Source organism: Peromyscus maniculatus, chromosome 11 (assembly GCF_049852395.1).
Source record: "Peromyscus maniculatus bairdii isolate BWxNUB_F1_BW_parent chromosome 11, HU_Pman_BW_mat_3.1, whole genome shotgun sequence".
Lineage (NCBI taxonomy): Eukaryota > Metazoa > Chordata > Mammalia > Rodentia > Cricetidae > Peromyscus > Peromyscus maniculatus.
The window spans coordinates 98,655,062-98,680,317 of record NC_134862.1 but is presented as its reverse complement, the minus strand read 5'-3'; the positions used below and the strand labels follow the sequence as shown (position 1 = coordinate 98,680,317).

Below are 25,256 nucleotides of genomic sequence, written 5' to 3'. Positions count from 1 at the left end.
GATGCGATTTACAGATTGGGCAAGGATGATGGAGAGGCGCAAGAATCTCCCTGTGATCGCGCAGGGACTCGGGACCCACAAGCTCTGAACCCAGAGCTGCATCTGACCCAGTGTTCTTACGCCATGCATTTACAGACGACTGTCTGAAGCTAGGACATGACATAGCAGCAAGAGCAAACGACCACGTTCCAGGGGAACCCAGGACACCAGCTAATGCCTAGTCTTGCTCACTCACAGGGAACAGTGCATGCGAATGAGACGCGGTGGAGGGGCCCCTGGTATAGCCCTAGGACTGACTCCATGGGGAGCCCCTGAGAGAATCGGGTCCCTTCCCAACTGCAGCATCTTACCTAGATGGTTTTCCTGCTTACTGCACCACCCTGCTGTGGAGTGGGAGAATCCAAACACGCCATTAGAACTTCTTCCAAACTGACTTCAAACACACAGTCACAAAAGCAACTGGACAGGCTGAGGAGCCCAGGCACCCGAGAAGGCAAAAGAGCTTCACCGCAGGCACACACAGCTAGCCATCCAGCCTCCGGAGTCGTGTGCTAAAGGGACAGAACTGGGCAGACGGGCTGCTGCTGAGAGGTGGCGCCCCTGACCTCCCTCGGCAGCTTTCCACGCCTCCCTGTCCCGTTTCCTTCCTGCCCGGGGCCGAGCACATTTTGCTCAACTCCCATCTGAGAGAGAGCTCACCCATGTTACTTACTTCCTATCCAAACATCAATCCGGGGTCCAGTAGTTCTGCCAACTCTCTCTCTGGGTCTGAGGGACATGTCATGGACATGTCACCTGGCTCACTGGCTCCTCCAGCCCAGCCAGGGAGCCCAAACTTAATGCAGTCATTTGCACACAAATGACTACTTCCCAGCACCTTCTCTTCACTTCTAACATGGGGATACTTGTGTCTACCACGTAGAGTTCTTGTCACAACCACATGATAGTAAGACAGGCCGAGGATTTCTTATTCAGACTTTTAAATTTTTTATTTAAAAAAAAATATTTGCATTTGCAGAATTAAATATTATGGGATGGGACTGAAACATAAACACAAAATTCACTTGTGTTTCAAATATACCTTCCATACACAGCCTAAAACTAAAGTCTGGTAGTTAACAATTTTGTGCACAAGAGGCTGGGGAAACGGCTTAGCAGGTAAAGGGGTCCTGGGGAAGCCTGCAGACCTGAAGCTGATTCCCACAACCCCCACCAAAAGCTAGGCGGTGTGGTTACATGCCAGAACCTCCAACTGGCAAGCCCCGGTCCCAGTGGGAGACCCTGTCTCAAAAACAAGGTGGATGGCTCCTGAGGGAAGACATCTGAGGTCTGCTGGCCTCCACACACGTAGAAGTCATGTGAGCGCACACACATGCATACACAGACATGTGAACACACACACACATGCACATGGGCACACACTCTGCATGCAACCAAGTTTTATGTATGAACTCCCACGGTTTATCTAACATTTGCCCTAAAGAAGTTTTGGACTCTGGAACCATTCCCAATTTCAGACTAGTGTAACACGAATTCTAATACAAATCCCGGAGCCAGATACTGGGGTGAAAGCTGAGAGATCAGAGAGACAAAGGAACAAGCCACTGCCATGTCTCACCTCTAGGACTCCTCAGCCTGAAAAGCCCTTTAGTTCCTGTCTCCTCACGCCTTATATATCTTTCTTTGCCCAGCCATCACTTCCTGGGATTAAAGGCCTGTGTGCTTCCCAAGCAAAGGCATGAGATCTCAAGTGCTGGGATTAAGGATGTGTGCCACCATGCCTGACTTCTATGTCTAATCTAGTGGCTTGTTCTGTTCTCTGATCTTCAGGCAAATTTTATTGGGGTACACAATATATCACCACAGACTAGGGATGTTAAGCTTCCATATCAATTCCCAGCACACAGTAAACATGATGGATGTGTATGACCAGTGCCATTGTTATTGTTATTATTTCAATGAGTACTGCAGAAAACACACAGACCGCTAAGTCCTACCAAGCTACCTCTGACAAGCCGACGTATTACGGAGCAGAAGTATTTCTTATATGAGCATATTTATCAGAAGGAAGCAAAAACAAGCAACTACGGAGCCTGAGGAGTCACGCTTGTGACAGGGAGGGTTTCAGACCCTGGGGTCACTTGGCTGAGTTCTGAAACGTTACACCACAGTCCCTGGTTTCCACAGAGGGAAGAGGCTGAGCCACAGGGGGAAAATACAGAGGTATGAACCGGTGTCAGCCGTCAGAGGGCTGTGCGGTGCCCACCGATGGAACCACTGCCAGTCACGACGGGATAAACAGATGCTGCACACACATGCACACACATACACACACACACACACACACACACACACACACACACGCACGCACGCACGCACCGCGGTCACTACTGCCCTCTTCTCTCCCCACCCCTCCCCACCACAGTAGGAACACGGGACAACCTGTGCTGTGTGGTGCCATTCTTGGGAACAGCACGGGACAAGCAAGCCTGCTGCCTTCTAAGGTGGAAGCCACAGCGTTGTAAAGGATCCCTGAGCATCTCGCTTCTGTTACCGTGATGACCTCAGCAGAAAGGCTGCTCAGCCGCCTGGACCAGCACAGAGCAGAAGCTGTGTGGGCCCACAGGTCTGACATCTCTGTCATTGCTGGGTGTGGGCACACAGAACAAGAGGGCAAAGGTCAACTGCTTGGGTTTTGAAGTAGAGATGTTTAACACTGAACACTTAGATATGGAAAACTTCTGAGCTGGGCAGGTCGCTCAGTAAGGTGCTTGCTGAGTCCAGTCCCCAGCACACACATAAAGACAATCCCCCACAGATACGCCCACAGCCTATCTAGGCAATCCTTCACGTAACTCTTCCTAGAGGATTGTGGACTGTGTTCAGCCGATAACTAAAACTAACCTGCACGTACTCCTTTTCAAAATCCGAACTGATTAAAGCCACTAGCATTCAAGGAATTTTCATTCTCTGCTCTTTATCTACCTCTGCCTCCCTGGCTCTCAGAGTAACTGTTTACACATCGAGTTTATCAAGTCAAAGCTGTGTGTCTACAAGCTTCTTAGTACACATTCCTAAGCTGCTCCCGAATTTGTCTAAAGCAAAAGCTATAGCTCAGGTGACCCCAGCTGGACAGCTCTTTCCTGTGATGACCTTCATTGTGTCAAATTTTCTTGTAAAATAGACATGTCTGTCTACTGCTGTTCTCATTTTAAGTTCGCTACTGCCCGTGTGTGTGTGTGTGTGTGTGTGTGTGTGTGTGTGTGTGTGTGTGTGTGTGTAGCAGTGTTGGTGAGCATTCACTGGATACAACTGAAGAAGTTGAATTTTGTCCTCTTGTTCTGACACCTCGCAAAGACACTGGTGTCAGACCACACAACTTCTGCATAAAGTGGGTACGGCCTGCCTGTGACCCCAGCACTGGAACGGCAGAGGCAGGGGGATCCGAATTTCAAGGTTATCCTCAGCTACTAAGAGAATTGGAGACTAGTCCTGGCTATATTGTTTCAAAAAAGAGGATGCCACGGCTCCCATTTCCTCACTGTGAGGATGACTGAAGTATCCCGCTTTCTTAGCTACTTCAGTGAGGAGGAGGAAGGGACCAAACTCGGAGTTCAAAGAACCAAGTTCAAATTCTTTTTTTTTTTTTTTTTTTTTTTTTTTTTTTTTTTTTTTTGGTTTTTCGAGACAGGGTTTCTCCGTGTAGCTTTGCGCCTTTCCTGGAACTCACTTGGTAGCCCAGGCTGGCCTCGAACTCACAAAGATCCGCCTGCCTCTGCCTCCCGAGTGCTGGGATTAAAGGCGTTCGCCACCACCGCCCGGCCCAAGTTCAAATTCTAATCCCTTTCTCTTCGCAGGCTGAGCTCCAGCCCCGCAACATGACAGGGAAGACTGAATGAAGGAAATCCTCAACCCTAAGAAGGGGGCACCCGAGTCTCCAAATCCTCTGTTGGGTCACAAACAGCTTCCCAAGTGCACGAACACTTCGGTAAACACAAGCGTGACTTCTGAGCTGCACACTAGGTGTGAGGATCCATCCAGCCCGGCGGCGCTCCTTCTCTCCAGGGGGCTTCTGAGAAGGTAAGACATGGCCTCCACAGATACCCACGGGAGCACCACAGGACTGAGCTGCCTCACGGTTGGCTTGCAATCCCTCACATCTATTTGTGTACACAGGACCCGGCGCTTTCCCAAAGGACGGGAAGAGCAAACTTTCTCTCCCTGACAGGTTGAATGGAATGCTAGGAAGGGGCAGACGTGAGGCAGGGCAGGTTCGCTGCTCCTCTGGGAAGGGCTGGGCCCACTCAGAGGCAAGGGTTAGTGAGGTAGACTCCAGAGAAGTTCAGAGACACCCAAAGGGTGAAGTGAACAGGGGCCGACCAAGACGGTGGCTCACAAGGGGAATGAAGCTTCCCGTAAAAGATGTTACCCAAAGCTCCTCTTGGTTCCCCATCAGCGTAACACTTGACACAAAAACACGGGCAGGCCCGACTATAGAGGACAGGAAGGAAGACGGGGGCACGTTTGTTACCCCACCACTACAAGGACCTGCTCATTCAGTCCGGCCCCGGGGCCTTACTGGAGTCCTAAGTCTCTAGAGTACAATGGCGCTATCTTGGTTTGGAAAGAGGATTCTGAGTCAGCAATTAAGGCCAGCCAAGCTGTGTGGGGCATGGACGACACACTATTACCCGAACCTCCAAGCTCAGGAGCAAACAGAGTGATTCGAAACTACAATAGTTCTTAGTCTTACATGCTAGCTTGGAACTGTAAGAGGGTAGCGAGACACAGTGAAAGACGATTCGAGGGGACCCCGCTGGACAGCCCATTCCTGTGATGATCTTCATGGTGTTACAGTGCCTGGTAAAACGGACACGTTCTGACCACTGCTGTTCTTGTACCATATCTGCTACTGTTCACGTTCATGCATTTTCTCTAAGTTTCTCATTTTTTAAAAGGTACCTGGTGGACCAGTGGTTAGAGTCATTGCTCAGCCAGTAAAATGACTGGCTCGGGGGCACAGCAGGCTTTGATTCCAGTGCATGTGGGTAGTGGGGGTTAGAGGAGGGGGGTGGACAGAGACAGCAGGATCCCGGAGCTCACTAGCTAGTCAAGCCTTATCAGGGGGCCTCAAGTCCCAGTGAGGGACATATCTTAAAAAGCAAGACAGATGGTTTCTGAAGGGTATCCAAGGTTGACCTTTGTCCTTCAGGCACAGGAGCACCACGTACCTTCACATGTTCAAAAACTACATACCAAGGGCAAATCTAGAAGACTATCCCTGCTGACACGGTGCCGATGTTAAGAGTCTCACCGAACTCCATACATTCTAACGTCAGCACCGTAAGCACCGTATGCCCTGGCTCACATTCTCTTTCCAGGCTCTGCTTCTCCTCTCTTCAGGATCTCCTGGCTGCATGCTACAACGAGGCCAGTGGCCTTCATAACCTAACCACAGTGGGATTCTTAGTCAACGGAAAACACAGCCGACATATGGGATTTCCAGCTAGGGCACCTGACTCACTGTAAGTCAGCAGTTAGAACATTGGAGCTGGGAGACGGCTAGGCTTAAGGGGCCAAAATGAAGATGTTTTCACCCTTTTTCTCACTGAAAAATCATTACAAACCAGTGGGGAGAAACAAGACGCAAGCGTTATTAATTTCATGTCCGGTGGAGCAGGAGAATTTCAGAAGGCCGACACCACAATGCTCAGAGCAGTGGACCTGCTGGAAGCCTGGCTTTCAGAGGAGCTGGGCAGCAGGTATTGTTTGGTTTGGGGAGGGAAGTGAGTAGGTGGCAGGCAGGGAAGGACTCGAGAATAGAGGAATTGTTTGGATAACTTTATGGGGAAGTGTCACCCTCCCAGCGCAGATGGGAACAGGAAGCCACGGGGCTCCAAAAGGGCAGTGCTCAGGGCCAGCAGAGGTGAGGGCGGTCACGTGGGAAGTCACAGGAGAGGAATTCACAGAGCAGTGGGAGACGGGTGGGAATTTAGCTGTTCAAGAAAAACAACCAAGCATGTGAAAAGACGAGAGCGGCAAAAACACGTCCAGCAACGAAACCACCGTCTGAGCACCGCACGGTTTAGCGGTCACCGGGACCCACGCACGGTTTAGCGGTCACCGGGACCCACGCACGGTTTAGCAGTCATCACCGGGACCCACGCACGGTTTAGCGGTCACCGGGACCCACGCACGGTTTAGCAGTCATCACCGGGACCCACGCGCTCACTAGGAACAGAGACCAGGGCACTGGATCTAAGGAGAGAGCCCCAAGGACGGTAGGAGGGAGCAGAAAAAGCACAGCCCCCCTCCGCCGCCGCCCCCTCCACTAAGGCGTGCTGACCACGTGCCATACTTTTAGTCTAAGCACCCAAGGGAATCTCAGTCCGTCTCAGGAGACAGGAGGCAGGGCCTCCCCACAGACTCAGCAGCCAGGTAGCTTCTGAAGAAAGCTCCCCTGCTGCACTGCACACCCCTGGAATCTATGAAGACATCATAGTCAAGCTGAGTACATCTGGGGTGACCTGCAGCAGCCATGGGAAAGGGGGTTGAACTCTTGGTGGAATTATTGAGAACGGATGAAGAATGTCGAGCCGGTGGACACTGGGCTGGGAGAAGTGGACCTGGAGCGAAATCCAGAATGCAGCTGACGTAGGCCTACCGTTGCCCACCTTCATCCCAGGATAACAGAGAAGACGAACATCCCACAAACATGGAGATGATAACATTGAGGGCTGGTGCAGCTGCAAACACGTAGGGCCCCACAAATGGGGCTGACCACCAGCATGAAGACAGATGCTTTCGTTACCTTAGGCGGCGAGTCCTAGGCTACAGGCGTGCATAGGTACTGGTGTCACTGTGGTCAGTACGGCGGTGGACAGGGGGATGTTACAATGAGTAGATGCTTAAGCCACACCCCAATTTTATCAGAGGTTAGGGCTGCATTTTCTGCAGCCCTTCCCCAACTCTGAACTCTGCACTTGTTATTCTAACACGTCAGCCTTGTCATGGCATCACCCTCACTTCCCAGACGAGCACACACGTAAAGAGTCAGAGGCCCTTCCTGGCCTCACACCCTAGCTGGTGACGGAGCTCCAGCTGTCTGCAGGAGCCTGTGTGGCCTCCATCTTCCTTCACATCTTAAAGTGATTTGTCCAGAGGTGGCAAACTCCCTGAGTGCATGTCAGCACAAAGCCAGCATGCAAGCTGGACCCTCCGCCAACAAAAATACAGTGCAGCGAAAGCGCCGTACCAAAGGAGTCGCCACGTTGGAGGAGCAGACTCTTCAGAGGTCCTCAGGCGGGAACAATGGGATCCAAGCAGCTAGACAGCTCAGCACCCAGGGAAGAAAGGAGGAGAGGAGCTGAGGAGAGAGAGAGAGTAGAGGCCACAAATAATCCACATCCTAACGTAATGTGTGTGCCTGGCGTGTCCCCCGGCACAAGCTGGCCCACTCCCTCTTCTCTTCACACAACTAAAACCTCCCTGAGCCCTCCCTCTCCCCCAGCGGTGAGCACACGTCAATCTTGAGACTCTGTGGTGGAAACTAAACCAAAATACGCACGTGTTCCAAGGGCTTACGCACTGGAGTGCCAGGCTTTAACCCTGGCACATCACCAGCTATGTGAAATGCTGACCCAGGATCAGCTGGGTCCACCGAGCTCCTTCCTGTTCGTGCTAACTAATGTTCGCCCTTTGCTCAGATTCTCCATAGCAGCTTTTTTCTTTAACTCTACTTTTAGGACTAGTTCTGTGCCCCTAATATGAAGCCCTCTGAAAGCCTGTGGATCAAGCCCTACAGGCAAGGAAGGAACCGAGGGCTGACTGCTGACAGCAGCAGCAGCAGTCCAAAAGAAACACACACACACACACACACACACACACACACACACACACACAACACACACACACAACACACACACACACACACACACACACACACACACACACACACACACACACATACACCTACTCAGGGGAAGCAGCCTGAAGACTTCAGTGTTGGGCTCCCGATGGAATGAATCACTAGAGGAGTGCCTTCAGGTCTCAGGGGCTTGTGGGAAGAAGCACTCTGCACTAGAGGCTTCTGGGACTGGGAGCTCTCTCGGGCCAGCCTCCAGGACTCAATCTGCAACTGCAGACAGAGGAGATTTGATCCTGACTCAACCTCCAAGAATCTGCACATCTGCTGCAGACAAGAATTCATTCCACAGCTGCTGCCTCCAGCCTCCAAGGCCCGCGACACCTGTGGGGGACCTGCGGGCTTGCTCTGCAAGGGACAGCACTTGCTTGGCACGCCGAAGCCCTCCAAAAGCTTACGAACCTTAACGCTCACCGAGAGCCGTGACACTGCTCAGACCATGTCGCCCAGCATCCTGCTGCTGATGCTCAGAGTTCAAACCTGTCCATTTAAACCCTGCATGGCAATGTCCTAAGTTGTTTTATACTGTTTAAGGTTGTTGATCCCAAACCGGCCATCAAGAAGCTCTCGCTTGTATGCTTTGCTGTTGGCCCACTCCATCTTTAGAGGAGAGGGCAAAGAACCACTTGGAGACAGGAGACCACCTGCAATGTCCACCTCACTGCCTATCAGCAAAGTAATACCATGAAGTCTATGTGCTTTCCTGTCTTCATGGACCAGTGCAGAAGTGACCACAGATTCACTGTTTCTGTTCTTCAGGAGTCAACTATAGTGTTGCAACAAAGTCCACCAATGTGTCTACTTTCCAAGCTATGTCATAACATCAGTGGCTCCCGAGACAGTGACATCCGACTACACAAAGGAGAGGAGGGAGATGTGGAGAGTACCGCGAAAAGGGGATCACATTATGGCGGGTCTCAAAAGCTTCCAGACTGGAATTGGTGAAGATGGATGAAAGACTAAAATCCACGTGGAAGAACAAGAGGGAAAAACTCGTTGGCTTAGTGTTGGCATCTAAATTAAGACGAGACTCTGAAAGCACTTTGTGGAGAGAGGGCATGTCAAACAGTGTCTTAGAAGCTAACAGACTGGCTGTGTGGAGACGGCCTTCTCTGAGGTGCCTGGGAGGGAGGAGGCGGGTGCTAACAGTACAGATGACTGGGCCAATGATAACATGAATGGCTGCACCTCACAGAAGATGAGGCAAGGTCTCGAAGGGTAGCTTTCCTATAGATGCTCCAGGCCACCTCCAGCATCGCAGGCATATGAACAGCACAGACACTGTGCAGAACTGGGAAGCTGCACCCACTCAGCCTGCAAAACTCACCCTTCAAACGTGACCGTGTGAATCACAGTCAGAGAGCAAGCGAGCCTTCTATGTATCCACAGACATCGATGGACCTCGCAGCTTATAAACCAGCCCCTTTCTCTCCTTGAGATGGATTCCCACATCAGTCAGGCTGGCCTCAAACTCCCTAAGTAGCCGAGGGTGGCCTGGTCCTCCTGCCTCCACCTCCTGAATGCAGGGATCACAAGCAAGCATTGCCATGTGCAGTTTTATGGAGTGCTTAGGAACAGAATCAGGGATTCGCACATGCAGGGCAAACACTCTACCAACTGAGCTACATCCTCAGACCCCCCCTCCTTTTTAAATTAAGCACACATTTATTGAAGCTTATACAGTGGTACAAAAATAAATGTGAGCTGATTAAATCATCAAAACCCTGCCCCTATTACATACACCAGGGTATTGAGTCGTCAATGGGCGGCTTTGAGTGCAATGTGTGCAAGTCTTTAACATAGAATTCTTAGTTGAGGGGAGCAGGGTACACCACTTAAGAACAAAATCCACCCAAGCTTTGCTCCTCACAGCACAGAAAGCGAAAGCATCTGTATGCTGAACTCATTCCAGAATCCAACTGACAGAGCTGATGGACAGCTTCCTCAGTGAGACACGCACTCAACAGTGTGCTTAAAACAAGGGCCAAGAAGTGTTCGGACACCTGATTTCAAACCTAGCATTGAGACGTTCAATGCTCTAAGACAGAAGGAACGGACACATCACTACATCCACCCAGAAAACCTTAGGGCAACAATAAACTCAACCGTACAAAAGAGCGTCTTGGACTTAGAGCATCTCCACTGAGACTTGATCCAAATCTTGTTCTGAGTGGAGGCGTCCTTCCCTTTCCAAGGCAGAGAAAGAGAACTCCATGTCTGTTGACCCTGTGGCATTAAGACGGTGTTCTAAGAAGACATCAATGTCCCTGCAGTTTGCTGTCCTCAATGTCCTCTTTCCAGCAACAGAAGGAAAAGCTGCCAAGACTTCCCCACTTCACACCAGGGGACGACAACCCGGGGCTTCTGATGAAAAGTGTTGGGGCGACTGTATCTTGTATGGTATGTGACATCCTAAGACTCTGTGAGGGAACACAAAATAATTCCATTTACCACAGGCCCCAAATGCCATGGGGATAGAGAAACCTGGTGACCTTGGTTACCAGAGGGGATGAGACCTCATTTGTTACCACCTGGTCTTCAAAAGCAGAGCTGAAGGAGACCCTGTGCATGACCCAGGGAGCCTCGGATCTTTTGTCTTTAGCCTGAAGTCAAGATAAATTAGTTCAGAAGGATGGTGGTGAGCACGGGAGAAAAGGCTTTCAGAACATCTAATAGTGGGGCCTGGAATTCTAGCTCAGCTGACAGAGTGCTTGCCTAGCATGCACAGAGCCCTGGGTCGTCCCCAGTACCACACAAACTGGACATGGTGCACACACCTGTAATCTGAGCACTTGGAAGGCAGAAGCAAGAGGGTCAAGGTCACCCTCGGCTTCACAGGGAATTAAAGACAGCCTTGGCTAAATACCTCCAACGGCCGAGGAGATGGCCTGTGACACATGGATCTCTGGACGACATTTAACAGTCATCCCACTACAACATGACATCACTGATCAATCTGAGCAATCAGGAGACCAAGATCTGATGGAACACAGGGTGGGGACAGAGTGTTTATCTAATATCCACTGTCGCCTCTCTGGGTCTCTATGATAAAATAAACCTTAAAGCCAGGCAAGAAACCAAAACCAAAACCAGCCTCACTTTGGATTTGGTTTGGCACCGCTACCCCTGGGGCTTGCAGTTGATTACCATGGGTCAGCGGCGGCAGAACGGAGAATACCATCCCAGAACCGTGCAACTGCCTCTTCTGCATAGAAGACACGCCAGTCTCTTCACAATGCAGCCGCATCATCTGTCTCAGGAGGGCTTGCCTACATCCTTCTGTTTGTATGCTACAGGTCCAAACAAAGATGAGGCTCTGAGCCGCCTCCGCAAGGACAAACACAGGGCGGCAGGTGAGGGTACCAGACATGTTTACCACATCACACCATTTGCCTCTTTCTTATTATGGAGGGCAGTGGGAAGGTAGTAAACCCTGGACCCCTCATCAAATGCCCCTACCCTGTAGACTGTGAAATGGCTGCTAGGACCCAGCCAGGGACATCTCCACTTCACAATTCACCCAGCACTGGTCTGGGAAAGGAGGAAAGTTCAAGTTTTCTAGGATACGTTACAGAATACAAAGAAGAGGTCACTGCCCACTTCAGCCCTATCTCTGTGCAGAGTGTCCCTTTATAAACACACTCAGGAAGGCAGAAATATCAGGAAGGTGGCCACCACCCATCACCTTCTGTGCTGACGGGGAACATTTTTGTCATGCTTGCCTCAGAGCCCAGGACCTGCCCCTCGAGGCCCAAACACACATTCCTGAGAACCAACTCCATAGCAGATGCTTCGAGACCCAGAATGTACAGTACAGTCTCAGAAGCACTGTCTTCCAGCTGTCCCCAACTGTCCCCTCCCCTCAGCCATCTTCCCACAGCTGGAGGCAGGAGCCAGGGGCAAGGTTCTTAGGACAGAATGAGATCCTGGCCCCATCTCGAGATGTCAAGAGGCGCCCACCTATGGGCCACAAAGGTGGACTGAAGATGTTCGAGACATTGCGAGCTCAGCAGCCACCAGCTTGGCCCTCAGGAAGCTGTGCTGAATGAGACACAGCGCAGGTGGAGCTCCCTCCAGGGAAAACCTCCCTCCAGGGGAGGACCTCCCTCCAGGGAAGACCCGGGGCCTGGAACTCTGTCTGGGAATTCCAGCTGGAGTAAGCAAGGCACACACTGCCGTTGAAAGCGAGCAGGACTTGGACTGGAATAACTGTCCTAGCATAAAGTGCCTGCCCTGGCGTAAAGGACCCTAGCACAGAGGAAGTGACCCATCGCTCTATATAAAAAAACCCGAAGGACAATGAGTTGAGGCCCCGCTTTCTTCAGTTAGATCCCGTGTGACACCCTTACAAAGCCAGGGCCGGGTTCAAGGGAAAAGCCAGCAGATTTTAGTGTGACCTGAGTTTACATGTGTACATGTCCTGTACACGTGTAGAGTTCTTCCTTCCACGCTGAAACATGCGCTAGTCCGGAGGGTGGGGAGCGAGGGCTCGGGACCCTCACGAGAAAAAGACTCAGAAAGCTCACTGAGCTTTCACCACTCACAGGGCCGGGCCCTAACCCCCAGGTCATGTGAGCGGTAAGCAACCTCTTCTGTGGAAAGCCCGTCAAGTGGTCCCGATAGCTCCAGTGATGCAGGCCTCACCACATCGGAGTGGGCTTTTCAGTCACTCGGTTGCCGAAGGCTACCCACGCTCCTATAAATAACCCCAGTAAACCCATGGGTTCACCAGGCTAGACCTGGGCAGAATAATTCCTTTTGTTTATCACTGGTGGCTGGTGGCTGTGGGTGAATAGATGTCTCTCCAGAAAAAGTAGTGAGACGTGCCGTCCATCGCATGAAAAGATACCCACAAGTACTCAGGCTGGGGAACCCTAAGGAGAGACGAATCACTGGTGATGTGGTTCGAAGATACTCTGAGAGCATGGGAGAAAGATGGCATCTGTACTCACCCGTGACCAGCTGCAGGGAAATCCTCAGAGGACAGTGATGGTGAGTGTTAAGGGTCAGCTTGTCAGTATCTACAGTCTCCTGGGAGACAGGCCTCAGGGCTCAGCTCCGGGAATTATCTTAACTCAATTGAGGTAGGAAGTCCCACCCACTGTGGGTGGCTCCATTCCCTGGTTGGGACCCTAGACTATGAAGTGGTGTGTATCCCTTGCTCTCTGCTTCCTGAGCATGTGTGCGACACAACAGTCCGTCTCCTGCTCTCGATGCCCTCCCAGCCTGTGGCCATGTCTTCCTCACTAGGGTGGGCTGTAAGCCCTCTGGAACTTAAGTCAAGGTAAACCCTCTCTCTCTTAAGTCACTTTCCTCAGAGAATGTTATCACAGCAGTGAGAAGGCGATTAACAGAGATGGTGACTGAAAAACACCCAGGGAACTGGGAGCCATATCAAGACGGCTCAGGAAGGCAGGGCTTAAGGAGAGGCAGCGTGGCTGAAGTTCAACTCTAAAGGAAATTCAGACAATGAGGACAAAGAAATACGCACTTTTTTCCCCCTTATTTCTATTTTACATGCATTGGTGTTTTGCTATGGAACTGGAGTCACAGACAGCTGTGAGCTGCCACGTGGGTGCTAGGAATTGAACTCAGGTCCCCTGGAATACCAGTCAGTGCTCTTGACCACTGAGCCATCTCTCCCGCCCCCTGAAATACACACTTCTGCAGTTAGATGGCGGCTCCCTCAACAAGGGTGAAGTCTGTGTGGAGTGTCACGCTGCCTCACAGTACCAAAGTGAGTGTGTGGGAGAGAGATGGCTGGCCCTTTAAACCTTCTTAAGAAAGCTAACTGTAACCAAAGAGGCCCAGGGTCTGGGAGATGGCAGTGGCAGGCTTGCCATGCAGCTGGGAGGACCTGGCATGCAGCACACCCTGCACACCCACAGCTCTAACCCCAACAGCAACAGGAGGATCCCCGGGACTTGCTGGCTGGCCAGTCCAGCAGGATCAGAGAGCTCAAGACTCCTTGAGAGACCCTGTCTCAAAAATAAGGTGGAGAGCAATCAAGGAAGATGGATGTAGACCCCTGGCCCTCCACAGGGGCATGCATACCTGCATTCAAATACACACAAACACATGTGCATACATACATATATACACACACACACACACATACAAAGCCAAGTCTTCAAGAAAATAATCATTTATAAGTAAGGATTGGTGAGAAGTATCCCAACTGGGACTAAAGAGTCAGCGTGCAACATGTTCACGAGGAACTGTGAGTGGAAACCTAAGCTCCAAGACAGAGACAGACATGGTCAGGTAAGCCATGTGCCTCTGCCTAGACAGTACAGGCAGAAACTATGGGGAAAGCCAGTCCCTTAGGGGCGTTTCTAAGGAAGGGAGACTAGCACCCTGATCAGTAGGCAGAGTTCTTAACACCAGCTGTCAGTCTCAGAAGCGGGAAGAAGGTGCGTGTGGTAGCTCTTGTCTGCTATTCCAGCACTCAAGAGGCTGAGCTAGAAAAGACTGCTGTTGAGTTTGAGTCCAGCCTGGGCTTCATTCTGAGCTTCTGGTCAACCTGAGTTATAGACCAAGACTCTGTCTTTCAAAAACATAAATAAGGAGCAGAGGAAGACAGCCCAGCTGTTAAAGCGCTTGCCATCCAAGGGTCCCCAGAGCACAGATGAAAAGATCCAGGCTCTGTGGCATGTGCTTGTCATCTCAGTGCTGGGGAGGAAGAACAAGATGGACCTGTGGAGCTCAGTGACCAGCCAGCCCAGCCTACTCGGTGAGTCCTAGGCTGGTGAGAGACTCGTTAAAAATAAAACAGGTAGATGGCTCCAAGGAACAACACTGGTCATTGACCTCCACATGAGCACAACCCACCACCACCACCACCGCTGCCGCCACCACCAAGCCTGTTAAGGATCAATTTTCAGCCAAGCTTATCTATTATAAGGATCATTAATAATGTTTATAGCATATTTTTGCAATAGTCTAAGTGGAGCAAAAGCTTTGGTTGGGGCAATCATGGTCAGCCTGAAACTGTTCCTTCCTGATAGTGCAGCATTTTCAGCAAGGCTGCAGCAAGCAGCGCTCCAGAGATAGCACACGCTGCAGTACCTTCGGGGGTGTGTGCATGTGCAAGAGTGAGTCTGAGTTATGTGTACTCCATGGGCAAGAGTCTATGGAGCCAGAGAGGGTGTCCGATGCCTAGAACAGCAATTGCAGGTGGTTGTGAGTCACCGTATGGGTGCTAGCAACTGAGCCCTAGCCCTGCAAGAGCAGCCAGTGCTGTTGACTTCTGAGCCCTCTCTCCAGCTCCTTTTTATCTCTCTCCCTTCCAGAGTCCCCATAAACAGTGCCATGCTGTGTCTGCTAACAAGAGCGTTGCTTTCCTCCTGCTTCCTCCTGAGGAAAAGATCCCTTTATGTTGGTCTCTAACTACACAGCTGTGCTCACGTTTACTAACAAGTCCTTAGCAATTATCCCGCAGGTCTCTAACAGACAGCACACTATTCATGGATACCACCTGGTTTCTTTGCAAGGCATGAGTCATAAAAACCTCTGAGCTATGTAAATTCTATTTGCAAAAGAAGAAAAACTACCTTCACAGAATAAGCCATGCAAGGTCAAACAGTCTTAGTCAAAGGAGCAATGGCTAGCCATTATTCACTCTGAGCAGTAGGTCTCCACGAAGATTAGGTGTGTGTGTGGCATGCTGCAGGGGTTAACCATTAACCAACTGCCATAACAATGCCTACCCAGCCCTCCCAGCCCTTCATTCGACACAGCAGGAAGGCAAGAATGTGTCCTGTACAAGGCTGCAGATAAGAACCCCACCTCAGCACTCTATCAGTCTATAAAGCTGCAGGTAAGGTGACCCCCACCTCAGTGATCTGCCAGTCAGGGCAGCCAGACCTAAACTTAAAGGAGTTTTCATTCATCTTGATCCACTAGAGGTTAAGTCCGATTATCAAATCCTAGAGAGAAAAACTTAGGACTGTGCATACAATACCTCTGACTTGGAGATCTGTCTCCAGGTCTAAATGGACTCTCCTCCAGCAGTGGAGGTGTTGTTTGTTTTCTGGGGACCAGATCCAGGGCCTGGCACAGTCTGGCAAACCTGCACTGCTGACGACACCCTCAGCTCCTCGGCAATATTTGAGAATTGTTGGCATCTTATTGCTTTTTACAAGAGTTCACCAATATTCCTTCACATAATACCAACTTAGTAGGTAGTAATAAAATATATGAACAAAACTTCCGAAAACATTTTCTTGCTTTTCCTATACGGCTACATGAATTTACCAAGCCTCGGTACACTAAAGTCAGCCCCTACTGATGGCTCCACTTCTGGCAGAACCCTCAACTTCTTCCTTCCTCTTGTCCTCAGGCTCACGTCGGATGCCATGGTAACCTCCCCTAGGATGCAGAGCAGCCCCTCCGATAGGCTGGACAAAGAGCCAGAGGCCTTCTGCGCTGGGTGGATCTATGCCATGGCCTGCATGCTCTGGGAATATTTCTCCAAGCACAGAGACCAGAGACCCGGATTCCCAGCTTTGGCTTTGCTTCGGGTCAGTGATCCTTGAGTTGAGGCTTGTTGGATGAGCTCTTACAACTCTGAGAAGAAGATAATCACTTGGAGGGATTCCCTTCCTGCACATAGGTAAGAGTGGTATGTCTATTTCCCAACCCTTGATAATTTAGGCTGAGAGGTATTAAACTGTGAGAGTGGAGACAGGCAGCTAGATGCCTGAGCTTAGCAGCCAGCCTTGCCTAACCGACAAGTCTCAGGTACTGGCAAATGAGGTCATCTCAAAAACAAGGTGAACAGCACCTAAGGTTGTCCTCCAGCCTCCTTGTACACTGCTCTGCACACATATGAACATGCACACACACAGGCAGAGACAGGACCTTTAAAAAATAAATTGTGTGTGTGTGAACACATGCATGCATGTCCATGTTATCATGCACACTGTGTGGTGGTGCCTACTGAGGACAGAAGAAGGTGTGGGACCATCTGGAACTGAAGTTACAAGCAGTTGTGAGCTGCACGGTGTGGGTTCTGAGAACAAACGCCAGTCCTCGGCAAAAACAGCAAATGCTCTTCTTAACCACTATCTCCAGCCCCCCAGAGATAGTAAATTTTATGTGATGTGTTTTCTTAACTTTGACTTTTAAAACTTCCACAAAAAATAATACAAATTATCAAAAGTACCCCCACCAGAGGCCTAGTGAATACCAAAACAAACGAAAGCAATTTAAGCCTTGACATGTATCTGTCTGACCTTGGTACTTCACTGAACCACAGGCTAGCCTGGAATAGGAAGCAGCAAAGCTGGAAAAGACTAAGAGGCAGTCGAGGGAAGCTGGTGAAAACTGATGCCCGGAGCTCGGCCCGGAGCACAACCCGGAGCACAGCCCAGAGCACAAGAAGGCGGGCATGATTCTGTTCACCACACACTAAGCACCGCCTCGGATCCAGATGCTCTACAAACAGCTGCAAACCCAACGGAATTAAAAGTCCCACTAAAAATCTACTTATTCCCCCGGCGCATTTCCATCTAAACAGCTGAAGGTCTGAGGCAAGAGGGACAGACAGCTAAGCAGTCAAGAGTGCTGCTGCTCTGAGAGGCCCTGGTTCAGTTCCCAGCACCTACCTAGAGGCTCACCGCTGTCTAGAACTCCAGGTCCAGGGGGTCTGATGACCTCTTCTGGCTTGCATGGGTACCAGGCACACATAGTGAACAGACGTACATGTCAGCAAACTCTTGTATAAACAGTAAATCTTACACAGATTTTTGAAGGTCATCCCACCACTTAAACAGGTTATTTCACAAAAAAAAAAAAAAAAAAAAACTGATTTCTTATTAGTTCTTGAAAAACTAAATCTAACAACACTGGGCTGACTTTCAGCCTCGCCACTGATGGCTGGGGCCTAAGTGACGTGGGGAGGGTGGGGGCATAGCAGAGCTGGCACATTCTCCCCTTTGCCATCTCGTGGGATGGGGGCACAGACATCTGAGTGGTCAACCTGAACTATCTTGACCTTAGCTAATGACACTCTGCCTCAGTTGACCCACTGGTAAACTAGGAGTGACAGCAGTAGCACTTATGTTACAGGGTTGTTATAACTGTTCAGAGTATTTGGAGCAGACAAGAGCAGGGCTCCTGAGACGCTGGCTGGTTTTGCTGTCTTCTTATCCCACTCATGACCACCAATGCCATCGTCACAGTCACCCAGCTTTGGAGGTCTCTCCACGAGCCATCTCCCCATTACCCCCTCCCTGTTTGTCCATCTCTTTCTTTAGTCCAGAATGATCCTGAGAGAGAACATGGGGGCCCTGATTTGTCTCTGGCCATCTGCGTGCTCCCAGGCTAAAAATTCCAGAGCATCGAGACTAGTCCCTCTCCAACCCCAGGTTGTCTGACCCAGATAAAGCACCCCCTTTTAAAGGAAATAAACTGGGGGGCTGAAAGCCTCAAACTCTCTGCAGAGTGTTTAGTGGACATAATTTTAAGGTGCTGTATAAAGGAGCCCTGTAGGTCATGGGAACTACCCTGGGCCATTCACCCACTGATGGACTTTCAAATGACCAAATGGGCTTAGGGTTGTCACCTTGGTGCAACCCTTAAAATTTGGTGAGCACTTGGTAAAATGTAGATTTGAAGGCTGGGTATATTAATGGAGCCTGATTCCATGAATATGAGGTCCCTTAAAAGAACTTTAAATTTAATTTTCGTGGGGAAACTGGTGTTTTTGAGATAGGGTCTCATGTAGTGTGGGCTGGCCTTGAATTCTCGTCTCCATCTCCCGAGTGCGGAGGCTACAGGTGTGAGGCACAATTCCCAGTTTTCATGCAGCTGGCGACAGAAGTCACAGCCTCATGAGAGCTGGCCAAGCACCCTATCAACTGAGCTACACCCTAACCCATGGAGCCTTGACTATAATGCCTTCTGGGGGCAGGGATGGGGTCTGACTCACAGTCCCCAAACAAACCAGAAAATGAGACCTATATGTATCAAGTCCTCCATCACTAGGTCAAGCCTTCACCCCATAATTCACTCCTAGAAGTCCACATAACTGAAGGTCGGGGACCTTGCTGCGTATGTCTCCCCTCGAGTCAGAACACAACCAATGAGAACACTGGATAAGCCACGGGATCTGGGGGCCTTGAGCCTGGCCTCGCCCATCTCAGGTGCTTGAGGGGTGAGCACAGGTGGTATACCACGTCACCAAGACCCCAAAGCCTGTCCTGCCCCCGTCTCTCAGTCAGCAAGCTGCTCACCTCCTCCCTCCTCTACGGCAGCGAATAAAGAGGGAACAACATCTTCCCAACATAACATCCCAGGCTGGTGTCCCTCAAGGACTCTGGCCACTCAAGGACCTCCTGGGAACAAGCCTGCTCCATGGGTAAGAGGGCAGTGAAGAACAGCCACACTGGTTAATGAGGTTTAAAACTGTGGTCAGTACATCATTAATCTCTTAAAAAGGGCTTTTCTCCTCTTCTCATGAGACATGGTGACCTCTCACTGTGGCTGGAAGTTTTGTTTGTTTGTTTGTTTGTTTGTTTTTTGTCAAAACATAACTTTTCCCGGCTAAACTGAGAAGGATCTGAAATTCTAGGGCCTTAACCAAGAGCTCTGCACAAAGTTTCTTAGGTTCTCCTGAACCTTTTCCAAAGCACAATGGCACACCAGCTGCACACCACACCCAGGTCCTCACGGGAAGCTCCCCGCACCCCACTGTGCACAGTGGACAAAGCCCTCGCTCCCTACTTCATCCCCCTCCTTTTAACTGAAGGCCAACCTGGAAAGGGCTTCCTGCACCGTGCCTGCCTTTGGCTTTGGTCTCTAAGGCCTCTGGTCAAGAGGCTAAAAACAAATAGAAAAGCACCCAATTCCTCTAGATAGTCCTTTGCAAGGGAGGCCGTGGCCAACAAAAACACACCGTTTTCCCCACTGGAACACCGGTGAGAGCCCGGTCCCAGTGAGTGTGTGGCGGGCCGATGACAGCCGCCAGACACTGCATTCCTGTGACAGATGGTTGGTTAAGATACCGACCTTCCCGCTGAAATCATTCTTGCCTGATTAGTAGTGGAGCAAAACAAACACAGTGTGGTTTGCTAAACTGCGTGTGAAGTTGCCTACTCCTGAACGCTTACCCAAGCAACACACCTTACCACCAGGGCTGTAAATATTTACTTTCCTTGGGAACAGATTCAAGGGAAATAGAGCAGTGACTGATGTTTGAAAACACTGGATCAACTCTGATACAAGGAAGGAGAAAAAAAAAAAAACTAAAAAAAAAAAAAAAAAAAAAAGAAAGAAAGAAACTTGAGGAGACAGGCAGCGCTGGACGTCTCATCTAGGAAAATCCTCACATTTCCAGAGTCCCACACGTTTCTTTTGCTGCCCTCGTAGCCCAGCTGGCAGGGAATTCCCATCCTGCCCCACTCCGCCCACATGAAGCACCAGCCACATTAGCTTCCCCTTATCTTCTAGAACATGCCCTGAGCTCTAAGGCATGTCTTCTGCATGTGTTCCTGGCTCCGGCTCCCTCTCCTTCCTGGATGCTTTTTCTCAAGTTCTCTCCAGATAGTCATCCTTTTGGCATGAGGGCCTGAGTTCCATTCCCAGCACCCACCAGAGCATGGCAGCAAGCAATTGCAATACCAGCGCTGGACAGGATAGGGCAAAGAAAGACAGGGCAAATTCTAGGGTCCGAGCAAGACCTGGTCTCAAAAATAAGGCCGAGGACAAAGAGCTCGGGCCTCCCCATGCCCAGGAGTGGGCTGGCGCTGTCTCTCCCCTTTTCTCCCTTCTCCTCTCCTCCCTCCCCCTCTCCCTCCTCTCTCTCCCTCCTGTCCCTCCCCCTCTCCTCCCTCCCCCTTCTCCTCTCTCCGTGTCTTTATAGCCGAAAATAAAACTTGGACAGGCTCTTCCCAAGAAGGAAATTACAGGGCAGGAATGTACCTCAGTGGTAGAATACTTGCCTGGCATGCATGAGGCCCTGCACGCAATCCCTGGCACCAAACCATCAAAATCATTGTCTAGGGGTTTGGGTGGGGGAGGGGAAAGCATCATTTTCTATGAATGACTCCAGCCTAGAAAAATCATTATTCTAAAACAAGCATGGTGTGGGGCAGCTGGGAGAGCGTCAGGAAAGAGAACAGCCACAGTCGCTTTGCAGTTTCAGTTTCTGAAGACACAGCCCAGGCTGACCTTGAACTCCGCAATCCTCCTACCTGGATCCCAGGTGCTGAATTATAGGCCTGTGCTACCACACCCACCTCTTTTATTTAAAAACACCCCCCCCCCTTTTTTTTTAAGTAAAGCTCCATTCAGCTGAACGGAAACTAGAAAGGTCAAAGGAAGACATGACTGCATGAAGTATTCCCTTCCAAGAGCAAAGCAAAGGAAAGGCCAGCCTGAGGGGACGGCCGAGGGTCTGCCTGGAGTCTCTCTGGTGACGCAGGTATACTGGTTTCAGTCTATAGCTTGAGAAATATTAATAAGTGCCTTTAAGTTAAAACAAAACAAAACAAAAGTTACCTCCAAGAAGGGAGGAAGAGGCCTGCCTGTAAATGCCTCATCTACAATCCCATTTCCAATCCTTCCCACCCCCGAGGATCCGACTTTACAGCCATATCCCTCCATCTCCAGCTGGGCAGGGCCTTCTTCATCCCCACAGTCCCATAAGACCTCATTTCAAAACCAAGTGACAGCAAGAAAAGTACTTCGTCCTTTTGAAGAGACACAGGCCTGGGACTTCCAGCAGAGAATGTTTGTGACATTCTTGCCCTCAGCCTGTGTCACCTGCAAGCAGAGGGCAGACACAATGGCATTCCAGGGACCTGGTGAAGTGTTGGTGCATCTCTATCGGGCTCCACCAGGGGATGCTCGGGAGATGGAGGGGGGCATGTGAGCCATGCACCACAGTAAAGTGGGGACCTGGAGAGCTGCAGACTGCATGGCACCCGCCAGCAGCCTGCTGTGGAGTGTAGGTTGGCAGCGGGGGTGGGGGGGGTGGGGGGGTGGACTTCACAGAAAATGTCACGGAACCCATTATGTTCCCTCCTGAGGTAGGACCACAATGGTTCTCAACCTTCCTAGGGCTGCGACCCTTTAATACGGTTCCTCGTGTGTGGTGACCGCCCCCAACCATAACATTATTTCATCAATACTTCATAATGTTATGAATTGTAATGTTGATAACCACTGCATTTTCTTGAATCTTTTCCACTGAAATCTGTGTTTTATATAAGTTAGTGTATAAAATGATGGGTTTCCTTGCGACGTTTCATACCTAGATAGCAGCATAGCCGTTCACATTCATACCCCCAATTCACGAGTTCCCTTCCTCTCTCCAAATGTTATGCTTCTCTCTCTCTCTCTCTCTCTCTCTCTCTCTCTCTCTCTCTCTCTCTCTCTCTCTCACACACACACACACACACACACACACACACACACACACACACACACAGTTAAATCTATGTCCTGCATGTGAGAGAAAGCACAAAATGTTTCCTCTTCCCTCTCTCCTTAGATCTTTTTCAACCCTGCCGTAGACGCTGTCTCCTTTCACATCCTCCATGTGCGGACTCAGAACTCTTCTTTCCGCCCTTATGGTCTAGTTAGCATTTTCTGTTATGCTGGACCGGTTTCATGAATTACCTACTGCAGTCTGTTTTGAAAGCCGCGGGAGGCATCTAAAACCTGTGTTGGTCGTCACTATTGCATTTTTATTGTTTTAGATGTAATTTGTAGAGAGTCAACAACAAAACAAACTGGTGCCCGTAGGAGGCAGTAGACAACTGGAGGTGTCCCTGAAGGCCTGTTCTCGCTCAGCTGGGGTCTGTGGTGGTCTCTGTGGTGCTTCTTTCCTGCAGGCCTGCCTACGCTCAGCTTCTCATCCTCCCCCACCAGGGGAAGGGCAGGCTGGGCTTCAGTCATTACCTCTTTTTACCCAAGTGTTGGTGGCTGAACTCAAGGCTTTGTGCCTGGCAATCGTTCAACCACTGAGCTATCCCGCAGGGGTTTCGTTCATACCTGGTGGCTTAGTTTTCTAAAGTTATTTTTATCTGTATGGTGTGTGTGTGTCTCTGTGTGTGTTTGTGTGTGAATATGTTGTGTATGTGTCTCTGTGTGTGTCTGTGTGTGTGTGTGTGTGTGTTTCAGAAGTCGATGTCAGGTGTCAGGTGTCTTCTGTCATCTTCCACTTATTCATCCATCTATCTGTCCATCCATCCTATCTATCTACCTATCTATCTATCTATCTATCTATCTATCTATCTATCTATCTAGGCAGCTATCTATCTATCTAGGCAGAGTGTCCCTCTAAATCTAGAATTTGTTGTTTCAACTAGGCTGGCCAGTGAGCCCTGGGATCTTCCTGCCTCTGTACCCCCACCCCCACGCCCCTTCCAGCAGCCCCTGATCCCCTCCCCCACCCCTCTGCTAACCCCACTGGAGTCACAGATGACCAGACTCGGTCCTCCTGCTCACACAGTGAGTACTTCACTTGCACTGCGCCATCTCTCCAGCCCCTTGTTTTGTATTTTGAATGAAAGATTTCCTGGAGTAGGACAGCTAAGGCCCCTTGGGGACATCTGTCATCCAGATAGACTTGAAGAATCTTCCATTTGAGATTAGACTAGGAGAGTTCGTACAAGCCATGGCCTCTGGAACTCAGCAGAGCTCTGTGTGGGTGCAATGAGCTGAATGCATGAAGAGCCACGTGGTTATACAAATGAGCATGCCTGGGCATGAGAAGGGAGACTGCCTCGGCTTGTGCATTTCTTCTTCCAAACTCCGCCTGGAATGTGTCTGTGTACATGCAGGAGACTTCAGTGTGTTAACGGGTGCCCTGGAGGACACACCGAGCTGCAGCCCAGGCTGGCCCCAAACTCACTCGGTGGCCAAGGATGGCCTTGGATTTCTGATTCCCCTGCCTCCAACTCCCCTCATCCTGAGGTTACATGCCACCACTCCACCCACACCTTCCTAGCTCTGTGTAAATAAAAATCCATCCCCAGCAGCCACAGGACTACATGTCCTCTCGCAGCAGAAACTGTGAGAGTTCAGAAACGGAGGCTGTGGGAGGCAGATGGGCTCTTGGGGGCAGATGGCTCTCCTCCCCTCTTGGGGCTAGAGTCTAAGTCTTGGTGAATGCACGAAGAAGAGTGAACTTGTCATGCGGTGACTCCCCGAGGAACCTGGACTCCCTGGGAACTGGCTCCTTCTGTGGCAAAACTAAGCTGAAGAGATGTGCTGTGGGTGTCTTGCACAGTGGCTACCACATAAAGACAATGACACAAACCCTGCTGTCCAAGTCAAGCCTTCCACCAGCCAGGCAGAACTGAGGACCAGTGAAAGAAAGTGTCACTTGAGGCAGTCCTAGCATGCAGTAAATGAGTTCAGACGTGAAAAATAAAACATTTCTATGCATTTCTTAAAGGTTTACTCTGTGTGTGTGTGTGTGTGTGTGTGTGTGTGTGTGTGTGTGTGTGTGTGTGTACCATGTTTATGTAGTGCCACAGAGGTCAGAAGAGGGCATTCAATCAACCGGAACTGGAGTTACAGGTGGTTGTGAGTCACCATGAGGGTGCTGGGAATTGAACCCAGGTCATCTGCAAAATCAGCCAGTGTCCTCAACTGCTGAGTCAACTCTGGAGCCCTATGCATTTTTTTTTTTTTTTGATGTACTGAAAAGCCATGAATCAGCGGAAAGCCTGTCACCCACTGGGTGTGTTAGCGGCTTGAATAAAAGGTGCTCCTGTAGTGCATACAAACATGTGCACAATGCTCACAGTGTGCATCTGTCCCCGGGGTGAGTGGCAGAGAGGCCTTCGCCAGCTACCCTAGCCCAGCCAGGGGGCTTTCGGATAAAAGCACACAGCTAATGGCAGCTCCTGGCGCTGAAAGATGTACAGATATTGAATCAACAATACAAACAAACGGGAGTAAGGAAGAACAAGGCATTTTCTAAGAAAGCTTCTCACGGGGGCCGAGAGGGCTCAGCAGGTAAAGGCGCTTGCCACCAAGCCTCAGGACCTGAGTTCCATTCCTAAGACCCAGATGGCAGGAGTAAATCAACCCTCCCAAGTTGTCCTTTGAGCTCTGTGTATACTAAGTGCACCCAGGCCCCACCACACACACACACACACACACACACACACACACACACACACACACACACACACACACACTTAGATAAACGCTTTAAAGTGTAAGGAAAGCGTCCCCTGCAGGCAGGTCAGCATCTGGTGGACCAGGTCAGCAGGTGCCCATTACTAAATTCACCCAGAATCATGATGTGAGACATTGTTTCTGTTTCCTCTGCAAGAAAGCACAAACCAGAAGCTCCTTAGATCTTTTCCTC

At 50.3% G+C, this 25,256-nt stretch overlaps 1 protein-coding gene across 2 annotated transcripts in view; it reads right to left on the bottom strand.

The window, feature by feature from the left end:
- Positions 1-25,256, bottom strand: part of Ptpn14 (protein tyrosine phosphatase non-receptor type 14) — a 146,658-nt gene that overhangs the window by 99,767 nt on the left and 21,635 nt on the right. Inside the window, exon 1 of one of the 2 annotated variants that reach the window (XM_042258826.2) lies at positions 351-926. The exons of the other annotated variant lie outside the window; for it this stretch is intronic. The gene's annotated coding sequence lies outside the window, so the exon portion shown is untranslated. Of the gene's footprint in view, positions 1-350; positions 927-25,256 lie in introns of those variants that run through there. 2 annotated transcript variants of the gene reach the window in all.